This window comes from Zingiber officinale, chromosome 9A (assembly GCF_018446385.1).
Source record: "Zingiber officinale cultivar Zhangliang chromosome 9A, Zo_v1.1, whole genome shotgun sequence".
Classification (NCBI taxonomy): domain Eukaryota; kingdom Viridiplantae; phylum Streptophyta; class Magnoliopsida; order Zingiberales; family Zingiberaceae; genus Zingiber; species Zingiber officinale.
Window position 1 is genome coordinate 102,302,444 of NC_056002.1, and position 16,715 is coordinate 102,319,158.

The window sequence follows — 16,715 nt, forward strand, 5'->3', positions numbered from 1 at the left end:
AGTCAACTCAAGACTATACCTATTGCATGTTTAATATATAGCTAATAATTTAGTTAGTTGAATTCAATCAATTGAATTGGATTCGTGATTCGTCTTACAAACAACACAACGGTTCTGTTTTGAGTTAAGTTGACCTAAAGAGATTTTAGTGTCCATATTTCAACGGCTTTACGGTGTACGTTAAATATGGTATTTACCAAAAAGATGTATCGTAGTTGTATTTATATCAAAAGGTATAAAGAATATATATAATTTCCCTTTTACTCTTAGTATCAATCTATCAACCTCTTCTTTTCATTCAACATTTTCTAAGTATCCAAGGCATATTTTTAATATCATTTTATAGTTTGGATACACGTGGTCTCACTTTCTCTTTCCCTCCATCCCTTTTCTTGGTCTTATAAACATAAAACGATCATTAACCTCCTTCGCTTGTCATACCTCCTCGTACTGTTTGACGGGATTGCAAAAGACTATTTAGGGTTTAGGGATATTGTCGTAAGAGTTTCAAGAGACGAGTTCAAAGGACAATAGTGATTAAGAACCTCGGTGTTAAAGGACAAATTTCTAGGAAGAGTAAAATTAGTAGAAGAAGACAGTTAAAGATTTAGCGATGTATGTATAAATTTACTACTGTAAAATAAGTATGTCATGTAAAAATATTATTGTTTGATAGCAAAGGTTGATGACAAAAAACTATGTTTATGATGTCATTTGATGTGTGGGGAATAAATATTCAACAACACCTGCAGTATGATGTATTCCATTACTTACACTACAAGAAAAAAGTCAAACAACAACGGTTTTTCACCGTTGTCGTAGGCCATTTTGAACTGTTGTTAAAGGCCGTGTTGTTAAAAGGGGTGGCCAAAGACAACAGTTTTTAACCATTGTCTTTGAAGGCAAAGACAATATTTTTTACAACGGTGAAAAACTGTTGTCTTTTCCTTCAAAGACAACAGTTTTTCACCGTTGTCTTAGAGCGTATGCCTAGGCTCTTCAACAACATTTTTGAACTGTCTACGACAACGGCTAAAAAGCATTGTCTTTTTTTCCAATGACATCGGTTTGACAACGGTTAAAAACCGTTGTCTTTTTAGCGAACAATGTTAAATAACATCAGTGTCACTATTGTCTTTTAACGCCATTGACAACAGTTTGACATATTTAAACTGATGTCTTTGGGTACAATATACAACATTTTGACAATAAATAAAAAACTTATTAATCTTTTCCTACTCAATGGTTTATAAAAAACATCCAGTGCAAATTTCATTGATAAAAAACCTACATAATCAATATTTACAATGCAAATTTCATTAAAGTACCAAACATCATCATCCAAACATCATTAAAGTACCAAACATCAACATTCAAACATCACAAAAGTTTACACAGCCAAAAGTTTATATATATCACACATATATATAAAGTCCAAAAACTCATGTTTTGTTGGAGCACGTCTTCTCTACCTGTGCATCTTCTAAACAGCCTGTACATCTTCTAAACTGCAGCCTTTTCTGGTTTCTCCTCCCTCCTAGCTTCTCTTTTCTTCTCCTTTCACAGAAACGGGTCATTATCTTTTCCCTGAGGTAAATAGCATATGATTGCAAGTTAATTCATTTCCCAGGAGTAAATGACATAAAAAATGGATCTCTTGGAAATTTCACACCTGACCTTATTACAGTTTTACAAAAACTCAAAGAGTAGTATGTCTTAAAAGACCAGCTATATGGCTTTACAAGTAAACCAAACCTATCAACTTTACATATATCAAAAAAAATTCTATCCAATTTGAAGTCTAGCGAATGGCTTTACAAGTTTACATATGGCTTTACAAGTTTACATATGTCTTTTCAACTGCTTTGTTAGCGAGATAATCCGCCAGCAACTTAGTGTTCAAAAATCAAGATAAGATAAGAATTCTAATGTAGAATATTAATTTCTTTCCCCCTTTTCCTTTTTCCTGTCTTGTTAAACACAACCCACAAGTTATTCTGTCTTGAGAATCAAACACAACCCACTAAACACCGCACTCAGATGTCTCTGATTTATGGAATTAGAGAGCTGAAGCTAACAATGGTTATCAAGACCACACATTCTTCATCTACGATCACTTAGGTAATGCACAAATTATGAGAGATTTGTGAAAGTTTAATAGACAGGTCCGCATTTTCAATCAAAAATTTCTTTAGTAAATCAGCATAATTATTTAAATTAATCTAAAAATCGAAGACTTGCAGATCTACATATAGCATTTGCTTAATTAATAGCAAATTTAGGAAAATCTACTTGTAGAAATGGCTTAGAGCAACAACCAGATTCTGGTTCTATCATCGAGCATCAAAAAAGCGTTATAGAATCTAGCTAAATTAGACATGAAAAATCAAGTCCCAACTTATTTCCGGAGCATACAAAATCACAAACAAGGGTTGAAGCAACAAAGCAGCACACAGAGAATTAAGCAAACAAGCTTTACTAATTTAAATTCACAGAGCAAACAAATTGATCAACCCACAATTATCATACGGATCTACTCTCTTGATACTCAAATAGACTCAGTAAACGACCTAACTTCTAGCAGGAATCAAAATTCCTAACTATATTAGCATTTTCCCCAATTCATATTCGAATAAAATTCTCCGACAATCATGCAAAAGCATAGAAACGGTTTATTTAGTTTTTACACGGAATAGAGAGTAGAAAAGAGCAATCCAAACTTCCGACAACATCATAGAGGATACCGCTAATTAGATCATGGAAATCACACAGATAGAACTAGTAAAGAACATAAAAGCCCAAGATTTAACGATGAGACCGAGGGATTTAACAAAGGACCTGCAGAAACAAGATGCTGCAGAAACAAGATTATTACCCTTCTAAACAAAGACATCTACATTATAAAATTGAGATCCAAATTGTTTGTTATGTAAACCAAAATACAGTATAAATATTTGACAAAGGATTAAGGTTAATCATTTTTTATATTTGACAAAGGATTAAGTTATCGGTTTGTATTTGATGTTGGTGCATCAAGTGTGCAGTTTAGTCATGCCGATTGGATTTGGTAAATGGACTCAGAGACAGATATCTCCAAATCAAGTGCAATCAAGTATAAGCAGCATGTATTCAATTTAACTGAATATTATTATTGTCAAATGCAATAAGATGAACTCATGTATATACCTATTCATAAATATGATCTTGTATGCATCCGGCTATCTCAGAGCGCACTTCATCAATTTCTTCTTGAGAGTACTCTGCTTTTGTGAACTGTGAACACACATAAATTATATGATCTTAAAGAACAAAATAGAATTAATTGGAAAAAAATAATAACTAAATAACTTCTAATTATTTGAGATGATAAAGATAATATTACTATCGATGGTAGTGTATCCCCCTCGATCATTGCATTTTCTTCAGTAATTTGTCTCATAAATCTTATCACGTAATAACCACATTGTTTCACATCTGGCTGCCTAGGAACCTACGTTAAAGGCAATTGATATTGTTAATGATAAATATACACATACCTTGATTGATTGAAATAGAATTACCCATACCTTGATTACTTCCCATTGTACATGATTTCTTCCTTTCCTTCCATTGTTCGAATTAAACAATCTTAACGCCCTTCATATATACATTCAACATAGTTGATATATAAGTGCTTTATGACTAAATTAAATACATAATAAAAAGCATATATAAACTCACATTTCCACAACATATTTCCAATCTTCATCATGAATGCGATGACTTAAAGAATCCAACAAGTAAATAATCTCCTTATGAGGTTTAATGACAGTCAAATTCCAATGGAAACTACACACAAATACAAAATTAGTGCATATAATTCACTAAAATAATCAATTGAAAATGATATTAAAGATGTTCATTACCCATTGCAATTTGGCACCAAAACTAATTGATTAATTGATGCACCACTCATCCTATCTGCTAAAAAACTCGCCCTCTGGTTCAACCGTTCAGTTTTACCTATTTTGTCTTGTGTGATTTTTTGAAAGTTTGGGATGCTGTGCGGATTTACAAATCTGAATTTATCAATCTTATTTTCTTTTACCAACTTTTTATAAAGATGCCTGCCATTTGAAATAAAAAAAATCAGAACTACATTAGATATTAAATACTGATCTAATAAAGTATGTGCTTCTTATATACTAAATTTTAAAAAGAACAAACAATACTGCAAGGTAATTCGAAGACTTACCATATGTAAACAACCACACAATTTCCTGAAATTGACTCCAAGTGATACAAAGCACTAATGTCCTCAAGATGCAAGTTCAGTTCATAATCATCTTGAAATACCTCATGATCTAAAGCAATTGACAATTTCCTTCCATTCTCAAGAGCACGCTTACAATAACAATACACCACGCGCAATGATCTTGGCACACTTGATAACAAAGTCTGGTTATTTTCTACATGTGTCGTTTTCTTCATTTGACGCTTCTAATAATTGTAATTGTAGACTTTTTAGATAGGTGCAATACTAAATAGTTTCACAGATATTTACTTTGAAATATTATCTTAGATGTACCTTTTGTCGTAGCATCAGCAGGTGTTTTGGTCAAGCCACATGGGTTCCAACAGCATCACCAATAGTTTCACATTCATTGGGAATCGGAACTGGCAAACATGATGATTTCTGCATTGCTTCATCGATGGATACACGCATACAATTCTTGGGTAACGGAGCACCATGGAGAGAGTGATTAACTCCAATGACCTCAACAACTGTACCATATGCAACAATGTCTGTGCTAGAATCCAATGTCAAAATAACTGATTTACCCTAAAAGATAAATAGTTGTGTCATTGAATTATACTTAATCTTTATTTTAATAATAAATATAACCACAACTTATATACCTGTAAAGCAACTTCTTTATCCACAACTTGCATTTCGACATCATTGAACTCTTCATGACTGGGGAAAGTCTTATCGGTGTTCAGTTTATTGTCATTTTGTTGAGGTAACTTTACCGAGCAACTTCCTTTGTCATCAATGTCACTGCCCCATGCACCCTTTTTGTAGACAATTGCTTCAAGTTTTTGAATGCGTGTATCTTATTCTTGAATTAATTTTCTAGCCTCCACCAACTCTCTCTTTTGCTCAATCAGTAGCTCTCTATCAACATTGTCAGTCTTCCATCTACTAACATTAAAGAACAATGATGGAGTGATATGACCTCCAACAGCCCTCACACGTCCACTATGTTCTCTTGAATGGAGTGCTTTGGTAAGAATATCTTCTTTTGTCCCATTAATTTCGAGTGTACCCTCACGCTTCTGTTGTATATAATCATCCTGTCATCCAAATAAAAAAAATTACTTTAAAAGTTTCATTGAAATACAATAATTGATTTTTACTCATAGCTTCTCACAATTTTGTCTATTGTTTGTTTCAACTCTTGGCCATCAAATTTCCCTTCTTTATTAACCCTTCCTTTCTTCCAAATAATAGCTCTATTGATTTCATCATCGTCACATAATTCATTTGCCTAAGAACAAGAATAATTGAATGATATATGTTAAATAAGAATGATTATTAAATGCTAAACAAAACCGTTATACGAATTTTATAAGCAAAATATACTTACTATTTCTTCAGCATATCGTGCATATCCTTTACGAGCAAGGCGATGGGGGTATATGTTCTTCTTTCTTTTCTCCTTCTGTTGTTCACTTAGTTTCTAGTCAAGTGAAACATTCCACATATCAAACTTACTAATTCATCATTTACCTTAATATCTACTTATTTTGAAAGAACAAAAGACTAAACTTACAATAAAGTCGTCAGACATGCGAGTCCTGACAAAAGAAATCCAATCATCTCTTGCAAGACCATAGCCACTAGGTGGTTCATCCAACTCTTCGAGTTTGTCAAGCTTCTTCGAAATGAATGTCTGAGTGAGATGAGATTTAAACTGACGCCACTTATTACTTGCTGAATTCAAACATCCCTTCTTCCAACTTGGGGGAACATCATATGTCAGCTATAAAACACAATTGGGAATACAATAAACTGATTAGTACCTATATTCATCATTGACACCATAAGCAAACACAATTTCTGAAAATTATTCTAGCATTGAAACAACACACACATTCATTAAGTTTAAGGCATTCTCATGATTGAGTGTTTTGGAGATCTGAAATTGGCAGATTTCAAGCAGTTTCTTGCTAGCCAAGGCATCCAGGTATTCATTTTCCAGGTTATCATCTTGTTTGATGATTATCAGTGGCCTATTCTGTTTGATTTTAGATAAGACAAACAACTCATACCAAAATCGGATATTACCAAAAAAAAAGTTGACCAGTAAAGTATACCCGCCTCATGCATCTTCTCGTCTGGCCCATTGACAGAAGAGTACTACAATATACGCAAGTTCTTTATTCGCAGTTCTACTTGTTGTAGAGTTCAAATAAAAGAAAAAAAAATCTTTCAGTAGAATTAATTGTTTAAGATAATTTAACAATTTCTTTGATCTTCTGTTTGGCCAGACGAGAACAGATTCTGTAACTGGATGGAAAAACATCCATCTATAAACACTCAGAGGGAATGAGCAAAATTAGCTTAGCAGTTAAGGCAATACATGAGATTTTCATTAGAAAACTATTAGGGAGAGACGAATCTCCCGGAATTATGTTACTTATCTTCTAAGCATAGAACCAAGTTTCCATTATCATCTTTCAGGTGCATTCCAACAAGCCATCCAAGACTGAATGAAAGAACCAGTTATCGAAGGTGCTAGGTATGACTGCTGGTGATGAACTTAGGTTCGAGTTCTGCCTTGGTCAAAAAGAGTTGGGGAAAAAGAACAATCTGTAGTTGTTTCAATGCTAATGCAGAAACAAAGCTAGCAGAACTAAGTACAAATGAAAACCCCACTGATATAGAAAAAGAACCTACTGAGGGATCTAAAGCTGAAATGGAACAAGGATAATCACGAACAACAGAAGAACAACCTACTGAAACATACGAAGCTGAAAGAAAGGAAGCAGCACCTTGTGAAATTTAAGAACCTTCAACTGAACTATCTAAACCTGAAATGAATGCAGCAGAGCAACTTGAAATAGAGAACCAATCTTTAACTTGTATATATAAAAATCATACTGTTGAATGCTGGAGTAGCAAGAACAGCAGGCAATTCATACTGTTTTACTATCTTTAACTCATCTTTTCATGCATGCCATGATATGACAATTAAATTTTGCAACATGATAATTGACCAGAATTTCTTTAACTTACTTACATTAACTGATTCCCATATCAATTCTTTAACTTCATTTGGAACTTGTTTCCACGTCTTGTAAGATATCTTGACCTTTTCTCGAGCAAGCAAACCAATGTAACTTTGCATTGTAATAGTAGCTTCTCCTACCGGCTGTCCAAGTTTATTAAATCTTACCTCTTTTCAAATTCCTTGAACCCTTTGTTTAGTAAGCTTATCCAGATGGGTACGACCTCTAGATGTTCTTGTTGTTTCAGTGTCTGTAGATTCCAGCATTGTCTCAACCTGTAAACCGTTGTTAGTGGCTATAGATGTAATTTTTTCTTTGCCCTTCCCAATCGTTGCAGGCTGTCCTATTCTCTTGCTTGAAGCATGAATTGTGTCATCACCATCAGATTTGATTTTAAGCTTTCCAAAGGATGCCATAGATCTCAAATTTAATCTATTGATAAAAAAGTGAAACAACATATCAATATTTTAAAAAAATACACAATAAGAAATTCACCTACAAAAGAAAATCAACATACATAGATAAAAATTTGAAATACCATAATGTGCACAAAATCATATTCAAAAACAAGATACATATTAATATTATCTACAAACATATCTTCAAAAAAAAAACTATAATTGGTTAAACATTTTCAACCCAAGTCCCATCACAATCTTCACGAAGGCATTGGGGTTCATTGTCATCTACTCCGTAAGCATCCATTGATGGTAACTCTTTGGTAAAAGATTGATAGTGGACTATAGTGTCTTCCAATTCATCCTCATTTGCATATTCAAATGACTCTCTAGTAGGAGTTGCAAGTACAATACTCCATACAGGATCTTCAGGATCTTCAATATAAAATACTTGTTTCGCTTGACTTCCCAATATAAAAGAATCTGATTTGAATCCAATTCGTTTCAAATTTACCAATGTGAAACCAAGATCATCTACTTTTATACCATTATTATTCTCCACCCAATTACATTTTAACATTGAAATTTGAAATTTGTGGTAATCAAGTAACCATATTTCTTCAATAACTCCATAAAAAATCATGTCCGACACAATTGGATTTTTATCCTTTGCACTGGCAACTTGCATTGTCTTTGCGACTAAGCTTACTCCAGAATTTTGAGCAACTCGTACATCATCACGTTCTTTCGTAGCATTAGTAATCCCATCAATCAAATAACTAGAATACTTTAACACTTTCTTGCTAGGTCCACGCGCTATCCACTTTAATCTTTCAGATATTTGAAGGGTCGAATGGTCAACTGCACGTTCAACCTATAGTTAACAATATAATAAAATTTAAATTTTTATGTAAGCTACCAAGAGTTGTATGTATGCTAATACATAGTAGTTTTGGAACGTACAATATCATGCAACCAGTTAATAAATGTTCGGTTATGCTCATCTTGTAGCCACTTTTTGGACTTAGCTTTTTGAGGAAATCTTGCTCTCAACTCCACCATGTGTGCCCTAATAGAATTATTTTAAATAAATAAACCAATAGAATGAATTCAAATTACATAAAACTATTGATAAGTTAGAGAACATACTCGATATAAGGATCAATCTCATCATCATTCGTCAATATGTAACGATGTGCTTGTTGCAACTCATCATGCCTAACGGAGTGCACTATTGCACCTGATAAAGGCTTAGTACGTTCTACTTTGTGATGACTTGATGGTATCCCAATTGTGTGGACATTAGATAGATAGTCTGAGCAAAATTCGACAGCCTCTTCAGCAATATAACATTCGGCTATACACCCTTCAGGCCGATTGTGATTGCGCACATAACCTTTCAAAATCTTCATGTATCTTTCAAATGGGTACATGTGTCTATACCAAACGGGTCCGCACAATTTGACCTCTCGCACGAGATGAACAGTTAAATGAATCATTATATCAAAAAATGAAGGAGGGAAATACTTTTCAAGCAAACACAATATCATTACAATCTCTCTTTGCAAGTCATCCATCTTTAAAACGTCTATTACTTTACTATATAACGCATTGAAGAAGAAACACAACCGAGTGATAGTATCTCTGACATGTTTTGGCAAGACACTACGAATAACCACTGGAAGCAATTGTTGCATTAAAGTGTGATAGTCATGTGACTTAAGGCCAACAAGTTTCAAATCCTTCATCGACACAAGGTTTTTAACATTAGATGAGTAACCTTCAGGGACCTTTATTCCTGACAAAGAATTGCAAATACTTCTTTTCTAAACTTTAATTAGAGTGTAATAGGCAGCTGGCAGAAACGTTCTTTTCTCCCCAATCCTTGGTGCCAGTTCAGTTCTTAAATTCATTTCCATAAGGTCTAATCTTGCTGCGACTCCATCCTTTGTTTTTCCTGGAATGTCAAATAATGTACCGATGAGACTTTCACAGACATTTTTTTCAATGTGCATCACATCAAGAACATGTCGAACATATAGCTCTTTCCAATATTCAAGTTCAAAGAATATTGATTTCTTTTTCCAACATGTTTCTCCATCATTCCTCTTTGATGATAGCTTTCCGCTGATTTTTCCCAACTGATAATTAATTCTTTCAACTCTTTCCAAAACTTCATGGCCACTCAATGACTTTGGTGCAAGGTTAAATTCTTGATTCCCATTAAATGCCTTCTTTTGCCTTCGATAAGGATGACATAAAGGCGAAACCTTCTATGACCTGTATATGACATTTTTCTACAATGCTTCAACCTTGTTGAATAAGTTTTTTCTGCACAAATAGGGCATGCATGATATCCCTTCACAACACATCCTGACATGTTCCCATATGCAGGAAAATCATTGATTGTCCATAGCAGAACATCTTTAAGAGAGAAACTTTCTTCTCGATATGCATCATATGTTTCGACACCTTTATCCCATAAACATTTTAAATCATCAATCAGATGTGCTAAGTAAACATCAATATCATTTCCTGGTTGTCTAGGACCAGATATCAACAAAGTGAGCATAATAAATTTTCTCTTCATACACAACCATGGTGGAAGGTTGTATGTGATCATTAAAACTGGCCAACAACTATATGTAGAACTCAACAAACTGTGGGGATTAATCCTGTCTCCTGATATATCCAATCTCAAATTTCTGGGCTCAGAAGCAAAATCAGGCCACATGCAATCAACTAATTTCCAAGAAGGTGCGTCAGCTGGATGACGTAAGTATCCATCATGAATTCTTTTATCAGTATGCCAGGTTAACTCCTTGGATATCGCCTTATTCCGAAACATTCTTTGAAATCTTGGCATGGGTGGGAAATACCACAAGACCTTTGCAGGAACTCCTTCTTTTATCTTGGATTTGTTGCTCAACTTCCACCTTGATGTCCCGCAAGTAGGGCAATTGGCAAAATCTTCGTACTCCTTCCGGTATAAGATACAATCATTAGGACAAGCATGAATTTTCACGTAATCCATCCCTAATGCACGTAAGCTTTTCTTTGCGTCATACAAAGATAAAGGTAATTCATTGTCATCTGGAAGCATTTCTCCTAACAAAATAAGTAAATCGGTAAAACTTTTATCACTCCAACTATATTTTGCCTTCAAGTTAAATAATTTCACAACTGCAGATAACTTTGTGAATTTTGTGCATCCAGGATATAAACATTTCTCGGCATCTTCAAGTAGCTTATTGAACTCGCTTGGATTCTCAGCATAACTATCATATACAACTTGCACCATATCTATAGGCTCCTCGACAAAATATTTGTATTCATCTTGCCCCACGCGATCATTACTGTTCATTGAGTTTTCTGTCATAGTTCTTTCCCCATGCCATATCCATGTATGATATGTCAAATCTATACCATTACAATACAAATGTGCCCTTACAGTTTCAACATTTTTCTTCTTTATGTTACCACATCTTGCACATGGGCAAGGTATTGCATTAGGATCGTTAGCGTTTTCCAGTGCAAATTGCAAGAACGACTCTACTCCAATATCATATTCACTAGATAGTCTATCCTTTGACATCCATTCTTTGTCCATTCTTGTTATAAGTACTAATCAGCTAGAAATGAGATAACACCTACCTTCAAAACAATTGTACAGTATACAACAAGATCTTAACACAATGAACAAGAAACATAAGATATTCTTAGCATACAATCTATACAATTAAGTAACTAAATTATTAAAATAAGCGAATCTGCTAATAAGAGAAAAACTATCTATGGATGTGAAGAAAGGGAAGGGTTTAGTGCAAAAACGTGAAGGGTTCAAAACCACCTTAGATGAAAAAATATTTGAAATAAACTATAACGTGAACTCTAGCTCAAAGATAGGACTATTAATGAATACCAAAAGCAGATTAAAAATTTGTCAAGCAAGCAAGCATATTGAAAAACTTGAGGCAACTATTGTTTCATTGAAGAATAAAGAAACAGGAAGCTAGTCTGCAAGCAACTATGAGAAACTTGAGGTAACAATTTGTCAATTAACATTCAATATATGGTGAAATCCTCTAATATTCAGCATATTGAGAAACTACAAGAGGAAGCTATTCTACAAGCTAGGAGGTTGTCTAGTGCCACTGAAACTATTACATAGATTGCTTGACACTTTTAATTTTCCAATATCATACTGATCTTATTTTACATTCATAGATGACCAAAATCTTGTGCCTATCATGTTTGAATAACATCTAGTGTAGGTATATAAGAGCAAATCATTGACAAGAAAAACAAGCTCATGACACATCTTGAAATAAAAGAAGATAATGGAAATTCAGTGGAAACCCTGAAGGAAGCTAGGCAGGAACCATGCTCAAAGAAAGAGTCATCCATGTCTCAGAAATTTGTATCTGGGCTGGTAGTTGATGAAGATACAGATGAAATTGGAGGAAACTCAATGAACCGAAAAGAAACTGGAGTTATGCTATATGAAGAACACAATAATGCAAAAGCAGGCGGTGCTTTCTCACAAGATTGCAATGAATTCAGGGCAAATCAACTACCAGGTGAAGACCATAAGTATGATGAGATGCCACAGGCAGTTCATGATCCTTGTTTGCTGGAAAAATCTATGAAGCAAACAATGCTGCAAGGAGACAAGGAAGTTAGCAGAAATGAAAAGATTGAAAGGATCCTTGCAAACCCAGCAAATCCAGATGTTTCAGCTAGCAGTGACATTTTAAACATAGATTCAGATGCCAGGGGAAGCCTTCTGTTCAAAGATTTGGATGCCCACCCAGAAAATGATGATGATTTAGAATTACAATTGGCTAAAGATGCTGCACACATTGACAATGTTGGGCCCTCAAAGTTTACTTCAAACTTTAAGAAGACTGAAGATTATGAAAGCGGAAGAATGGAAAAAGATATATGTAATACATGGCACGTAGGTTGTAGGAAAGATATGTGGTTCATGATGCTTCTGATGGTGTGTTCTTTGGCAGTGTGGTTTCAAGGAAATGATATATTGACTAAAAGAGAACAAGACACTTTTATGCCTCCGAGAAAAGCGCAAAGAAGAGAGAAAAGCGTTCGGGAGCTATGATTCTTCACCAGATTAGAAGAAGAAAAACGCACCTCGGGACAAAATGAGCCACGGCGATCGCGAACTTGTGAACGGCGTGGACTGGAAGGAGAGAAGATGGCGGTCGCCGTCGGGGAGAAGATCGCGATTAGGGTTAGCGCGGGTTTTTGGTGGCGGTGCGCGCGATGTGGTAAAAAGAAAACGAAATTAATAAAGGGATATAAATCCATCCATCTTAAAATAGACCATAAATTTTATCTTAGAGACAACATAGTTTCAATATAGGCAAATAACTATGTTGATTAAAACTGTTGATTACAGCTAATAGACAACATAGTTTCAACATAGTTTTAAACAACACTAATAGACAACGGTTGATTAAACTGTTGTCGTATGCCAACTAAAGATACCTCATAGACAACAATGTTTAAAAAACCGTTGTCTTATGTATGTCAAAGACAACAGTTTTTTAAACATTGTTGTCTTTTTTTAAAAAACACGACTAACAACAACAATTTTCAACAAAACCGTTGTTAAATAACAAAAAGACAATAGTTTCTCAAAAAATTATTGTCTATTAGGTGTGGTTAAATCTATAATTTCTTGTAGTGTTAATTGGTTTGCAAGGTGCTCCACTGTGATATTAGATTTCAACTAGACATTGCTCATGCATATTAGATTGATATGGTAGGTATTAGCACGTTAGGCCTGATATGTGATCATATCACGCCCACTTTCTTCATTGATCAAAATTTTAGTTTGATACCATATCTACCTTCTCCTCGCTCAACCCTTCATAGTAATTGAGAGTTTGCATAAATCCAATTACCTTAGGTCCATCTACTATAGACCTAAACTTGTTTGATTACACTTATTTAATGTGTTGTGAGTTTCTGGTGTTGCAAGGAGTTAAATTGTGTTATTCATTACTTATTTAGGGCTTTCAGTGGTGGTCCAACGTTACGAGAAGTTTCTGCTTCAATGCAGGCCTGATATGGGAGAATATCATGCCGAACATGATCTTTGGTTAAAACTTTACTTTTACACCATATATACTTTTTCCTCGCTCAACCTTTCCTAGTGTTTGAAATTATGCAAAATTACAAAAACCCTAGGTCATCAGTCAGATTGTGTCACAACCACTGATAAATTATAAAAATCTAATATGTACATCATATCTATCGTTACTTAGTCTTTGCTAAATTAATATACACAGCAACACTTGATTATGAAGTTGTAAGTTTGCTAAATTAGTTTGTAATTTATTTAGCAGGGACGACATATTACTAAAGAAATTCTCTCTGAGATATGGAATATGCTTGATGCAAATTCTTGCATGGGAGATGGAGCTAATGTAGAAGAATTATCCAGAACAAATTTTCTATTGTCTTCTAAGTATAGTGGTGTGCAGAACACAAATAGAAATACAAGCAGCAATTTGACATTTGATCTAAATGAAGATGTAAGTATTCTAGAAGTTGAGGTTCTGAATCTTTGTACAACACTTGTTGATTACTTTGAACCTACTTGGAGTGAGAGGAAGGACATTATACTAAATTGGAGAGGAATTATAATGCAATACAGATGTACAAGAATTCTTAGCTGATGATATGTAGATTGAACAATATGAAATTCTCCCAGAGCAGTACAGTGACTTAGAGGAGGAGTTCCCAATAGCTGATGATCCATATATTTTAAATTCTTGATTGCTCCAAAGGCCAATTGAAGATGCAACAGATGAGTATGAATTTTGTGTTAGATAAATTTTTTCTTCTCGACAAGAGTTCAAGAATGCACTTGTGAAATATGTCATAGTTAAACAAATGAGATATAACCCAGTTGACACCTGAAAAAATAAAGTAAAAATCATCTGCTTCAATCAACTATGTACATGGAGAGTAGTTGCCTGGGGATGTAAAGTTCACTGTTACGGAATATGTAATGGAACACCAATGTGGCACCATTAGGGAAAGAGTTGATCATCAAGCATGCTCTTCCTCCTTTGCAACGTCTTTTATTGAAGAGCAATTTGTTGCTAATGAATAGTACAAACCAAGTATGATTATATTAGATATAAAAGCTAGGTTTGGAGTGACCATATCATACAGAAAAACATACATAGCTCGGGAGAAAGCGATGAAGAAGGTCGTTGGAGATTATGACCAAACATATAGAGATCTTCTACTATATTCGCATGAGTTAAGAGTCAGGGATCCTGAAACCTATGTGGCACTATACAGGAATGGTGATAATCAGTTCCAGTGTTGTTTTCAGAATTTGGAGCTTGTCGAAGAGTATTCAGGTCTTATCTACGTAAATTGATCAGAATTGATGCTACACATCTAAGAAGGAAGTATCCGGATGCGTTATTGATGGCTACAACAATTGATGCTAATGACAATGTCCTCCCAATAGCCTTTGGAATCACTGAAGTTGAATGTGGGTCTATGTGGGAGTAATTTATGGATCATGCGAAGAGATTCTTTGTTGTTGATGCACAGTCAATGAGCATAGTATCAGATAAATATCGTAGCATTATACAAGCAATTAAGAAAGTCTACCCAACCGCCCATCATACTTTCTATTACCACCACATGTCTTGCAATATAATAACAGATACTAGTAGTAGGTCAGCTTTAGGCTTGTTTTGGGCAGTAGCACAAGCAAACACAACACTTGAATATGATCTCATACCATGCTTGAAAAACATCCAGATACCCATAAGTGGCTTCAAAAGATGGGCTAATGCACACTTTAGTAGGAAAAGGTATACAATGCTAACCATCAATTGTGCAGAAAGTTTAAATACTTTGTTCAAGCATATACGTGAACTTCCCATAAATAGGTTAATTGATAATACCAGAAGAGAGGTTGTTCAATGGTTCTTTAACCTTAGGGAGGAAGTCTCAAAATGGTATGTTGCTTTGACACGTCATGCTACCAAAGAAATAGATTCAAGGAGAGATAAAGATAGACGATATAAAGTCCACCCCTACTCTTAATCTGAAATGGAAGTAGAGATATAGGGTACTTCATTCATTATTGATTTGGAAAGAAAATATTGTAATTCTGGGGACTTTCAAATTTCAAGACTGCCTTGCTCACATGTTATTGCCATCATCATTCATCGAAACATGGATACACTCCCATATTGTGAGCATTATTTTCATTCACAAAATTAGAATGCGACATACATGGATCGTATTTACCCTTGTTGAAGCAAAGAATTTTAGCCTAGAGGTATAAATAACATTATAGTTCTATGTCCCCATAGCCTTGTGCAGCCGGGTAGGCGAAAGAAGGCATAGATCGAGTGGAAACATAATGGGAATTTAAAAATCAAATGCAGCCGGTACAAACAACTATGCCATAATCAAAGGACTTGTAGAATGTTGTAAGCCCCTGATTCTTGACTTACTTGTATATGTATACAGGAATACTCTGCTTGATTTATATAATTTGTAAGTAGGAGGAGTGGATCCATATATTTTGTATACAGTACATCTATAGTGTTGTAAGAAAAATAGCTGTGCAAAGTGATGTTACTGTTATATCTTTGTATGTAGTATTTATTTTTTAATACAGTGTTATCTATGATATGATAAGTGTAAATCAATCCCAGCAAGGCAAAACTAATACTTTACACCATATCTCTATTTTGTAAACTAAAAACTCGCTAGTAGTTGTAAATTTTTAGAAATATAATAGGTTTAGTCCAACAGTACATTTCAACTCTACAGCTTGGGGTTGGAAATTTTAATGTCTTATAAATTTATTTTCAACTCTAACTAAGTTATGACTTAAACAAAATGAGTGTTGTTGTGCTTGAAAAATAAAATATGAGAGTGGTTATTCATTGAATACAAATCAGGTGCATTATTCTATGTCAACTGACACGCCACAAGAACTACATCGGTAGTAGTTAAAACTAAGTTTGACACCAT